The following is a 4,274-nucleotide window of genomic DNA, read 5'->3' on the forward strand; positions in this document are numbered from 1 at the left end:
GTCCCTACTCCTCACTGCAATGAAAGTCTTGAGCACTTAAACATTTAAGGAATTTGCTCTGTTTTGCTTATTAAGGTAAACAGCGCCCCCCCCCCCCCAACATCAACTCTATGGTACTCTTTTCTCTGTGGAGGGCTCTACACACCGCAGTGCTGCCCCTACTCCCAGGCGCCCACCACTTCTGACACGTTGAGGAATTGAATTGGAAGAAAAGGAAAAGGGGTGTGGAAGTTTTCGCGATTCCTGGGGATCCCCAGATCTTCCTAGGGAATAATGCTGGTTCCAAGGCTACCCCTACTCTCCAAAATCTGTTTGCTTGCAAAACCCTGTGCAACGGCCACACCAAATACCAAACCTTGGACTGGAACCAAACGGTCACTTCCCCGCCCTCCCAGCACAGTATGCAAATCCGAGCACCAGGAAGTAGCTGGGACCTCTTGGCCGAGCCCAGCGACAGCCAGTTCCTCTCCCACCGAGCCGGGCCCGGGCGCCTCCCCGGCTGACGCTCTGCGGCTAAACAGCCTGCTGCAGGCCGGGCAGTGTCCCCCGCGCAGTGTGCCCGCAAGCGCCGGCCACGCGTCCTGCTAACCCGGGCCGGCAGCTGCTTCTCAGGCGGGCCCCGGAGGGCCGTCCCGTCGCGTACGCAGCTTTGAACTGAAGTCACCGTGGAGTTCCGCAGCCCCGAAACTTCTACCGCCAGCGAGTGAGTGAGGGGCTCGAGCGCGGGGTGGACGCGTCGGGTAGACCGAGCTAGGGACCGGAGCCCAGGTCGCTTGCTTGGCTAGGGACCCGGGTATTCGGCGCAGCAAAGGTTGCGCGCCGTTTCTTGCCGGCACTCACTCCGGGTGGTGAGAGCTTTCACAGCCTGGGGTGACTGTGACTCGCCCGGGCGGTCGAGCGGGGACGCGGGGGCGGCGGTTCCGCAGGTGTCCGCAGCGGAGCGGCGCGGGGGCGTGGTGGGAGGTGCGCACAGGGTGGGAGTCCTTGGGTCCCTGGCGGGGGCCACCTGCGGGCCCCGCTCCAACTTCTTGTCGGTGCTAGGGAAGCTTCGGGGCACTCGGGAAGGAGCGCGGCGGGAATTCGGGAGGGGGTCACCTGGGATGCTGTATCTAGTCGTCCTGCCAGACCCTGGGTCCCCAGGCCGGCTCTCTCTAAGACTGCCTGTTGGCTGAGGTCCCTGGTGACTCGGGACAAGGTGGTGACGTCGAGCGGCTACGGCGGAGGCTGGAGCTCGACCTCCCGCGGAGCCGGGCTTCTCTCTGGCGACTGAGGAGCGGTCAGACGCCTTGGCCAAGAGGAAGCTGCAGTTATTTTAAGAATTCAGGGATGCCTTTCCTTCGGGCTGGGGGGGAAGGGTGTATGCGACAGTTCCCACTCACCCGCCTTATCTTAGCTGGCTGTAGTGGCTTCCCCGTGCTGTTTAGGTTGTATTTTCTTCCCAACAGTCCGCTCCTCTGAGCACTTGTGGTTGTCTCTTCCTTTCTTTGAGTATCCATGTTTGTACTAATTTTGCCAATCCGCTCAACTTCCTTGCCACTCAGAATGCAGGTGGGAATCTAGGCCATGCAGTCTCCCAGCTGTGTGTGTCTGCGGATTATTCAAGTTCCCAGTTTGGGTTTCCTCATAATTCAGAATGAACCTACCCGATAGGTTTAATAAACTGAAAGTCCTGGAATTTACGCCGCGTTATGTAAATGGTACTTGGTACAGCTGGTATCTATAAAAACGAAGGTCCTTGGGTCTTGGCAGTTTGGTGATTTTAAACCTGAAACCACAAGTCAGAGTGAGCCATCTGATTTTTGAAAAAAAATCTGCTTAATAAAGACCTGAATGCTGTGGTGTCCCACGGGTTTCTCTGATTCCAAGGAGGGGCCCTAAAACCTAAGACCTAGCGCGGAAGACGCTGGACGCCTGGTTTGCTCCTGAAGCTCAGCCGGCTGTAGGGTGTTTTCTCTGTGTAGTAACGTCCTTAGTATTTTTTTTTTACGGAAATAGGCTGCTCCCTGAGGGGTGCAGAGCTTCTCTAGTCCTTCTTAAGAGAGGGGAATCCTTCTCCCTAAGTCTGCCTCTCCAGGCTCTCGTTTGGAGCTGAGCTGGGTGATTTGGGACTTTTCCTGTTTCTTTGTTTTGCTTTTGTTTTTTAAATTTGGCTCACAAGAGCCTTTGGTGAATGAGCCTCTTGGGCTGTGAGTGTGGTGACCTGAGCCAGGGAAGAGGCCAGCAGGTGTGAAGGAAGAGAGGTCAGGATCCAGGAATCCTGAGCTGTGGTATAGGCACCGCACCGCTGGCCAGGGTTGAACTCACGGAACACCCACTTGGTCCGTGTATTGAGCCAGTGTTTCCTCACGGCAGCAGAGGAATTAGGAAATGTCCATGTTTATAGACTGGTCATCCCGACAGTGACTGGCAACGGCTTTATCTCTTTTGTCCAAAATGAAGGCCTGGTGCTTGAGAAGTGCTCTGTGGAGATGGCCTGGAAGGAAGAAGGGAGCTTGTCTGTTGGATACCCTGCTGTAGGCTGCTCACCCTCTGTCTTGGCTTCTGTAACAAGGGTGGAAGGGCATTAAGTGGAAATCCCTGCTCGGGACTGTTCTCGGTGTCTTTGGAGGAAGTCCTGATGGGCAGTCAGACAGTTTCTGCAAAGCAGGTCACCCTTCTTTACCTTAGAGACTTGATACTTTGTAAAACTCCCCTTTCGCTGTTAGTGGCTTCCTTGCCACAGAAGAGGTCTTACACAGCCTGGCAAATCAGTGGCTCTGAAGACCTCTTCGTTCCTCCAGGTTTTGTGTTCAGAAATAAATGACAGAAGGATCTGATTAGAGTGTGGTCCCATAGAGATGTTATTTAGCAAAGTGAGACCGTATGATCATATATGAACCTATGCTGATTTCATAAATCGGAATATAATATGCGCACATATACAGCATAAGACATTGTTGCATCTCACTGGGACCAATGATCCCTAGGATGCATAGATTAATAAACAGAACATTGAAGGGCCACCACAATCAGTAGGGTATTAGTCGGTGACGCATTGGCATTGGAACCAGCCTAGAGCCTTTCTGAGCAGCTTATAGCAATGAAGATAATACTTCTTTTGTGTGTGTATAACTTCAGAAGCCTCCTCCTGACTTTATCTGGACCCTCATGATTCCCTACCCATAAGCAGGGGACGGACAGATACAAAAAAAGAGATTCAGGGACTTGTTTGAGGTGAAAGGCTAGATGGTCTTTGGCTATTATAGGAATGATTTCTGACTACTCCTACTTTGCAGTCGTCAATTACTTAAGATAAACGTGTTATTTAGTACGTATTTGAGTCAGAATTGCAGAGTAATTTTCTTTACTTATTTGGTAGTTTTTCTGAACGAAGTTTGGAGAGGGGGGTGTGTAGGAGTGGATCTCCAGGAAGCCATCTCCTGTATTTTCAGCACTACCTCCTCTTCGATGTGGATCATCCGTAATAACTGTGTGTCATTGGAGCAGCCTTGCTTATGGTACGCAATAGTTAGCCAGGACTGTCCAAGGACTAACTGTCAAAAGACCTCTCTCTGTCATTGCTGGAGACGCCTCGCCACGGACTCTATCATCTCTACATACCTGTTATAACAAGAGCATCCCTCATGATGGAGAAGGAAAGCCTATAGCACCCATGTAGGAGACAGGCCGGGCTTTCTGAGTGCCTGCTGCCGGCAAGCCAGTGGACGGCCCAGCAGTCAGCTTGCTGTAGTCATGGCTTCCTAGCTCTCAAGACTAATAACGGAGAGAAGAAAATGGAAGAGGAAGTTTCTTTTCCAGCCAGAAATACTGAAATATTTCTACAGCTGCCCAGTTTCCTGATGCCTAGATTGCGAAATTTTGAGTAAATTCTGTCGTCATTTCCAACATTTAAGTTCCCATTTGAGGGGAGACACTCAAATGTGGAAAACGGGGTGGTAATTGAGGGGTGAGAAAGTGCACGGCAGCCCCGAGTGGAGACTCAAGCCTTCATCTCTCATCTTTGTCTTGATGAGCCCTCTCATCTAGTCTTGAGTTATCTAGAGGAACTTTTCTGTAAATGTTGAATAACAAGCTTAAAAAATTAAATCAAATTCTAGCAAGTATGGCTTGCCACCATAGCCTTAGTTCTTTATTCTTTGGGCCTTTTTTTTTTTAAATTTATTTATTTATTTATTATGTATACAATATTCTTTCTGTGTGTATGCTTGAAGGCCAGAAGAGGGCACCAGACCTCATTTCAGATGGTTGTAAGCCACCATGTGGTTGCTGGGAAT

At 51.0% G+C, this 4,274-nt stretch overlaps 1 protein-coding gene across 1 annotated transcript in view; it reads left to right on the forward strand.

The window, feature by feature from the left end:
• The first annotated feature begins 442 nt into the window (after positions 1-442).
• Lyn (LYN proto-oncogene, Src family tyrosine kinase) overlaps positions 443-4,274 on the forward strand; it is a 108,982-nt gene continuing 105,150 nt past the window's right edge. Inside the window, exon 1 of the mRNA XM_026786829.1 lies at positions 443-703. The gene's annotated coding sequence lies outside the window, so the exon portion shown is untranslated. The remainder of the gene's footprint in view (positions 704-4,274) is intronic.

Source organism: Microtus ochrogaster, linkage group LG5, assembly GCF_000317375.1.
Source record: "Microtus ochrogaster isolate Prairie Vole_2 linkage group LG5, MicOch1.0, whole genome shotgun sequence".
NCBI classification, from domain to species: domain Eukaryota; kingdom Metazoa; phylum Chordata; class Mammalia; order Rodentia; family Cricetidae; genus Microtus; species Microtus ochrogaster.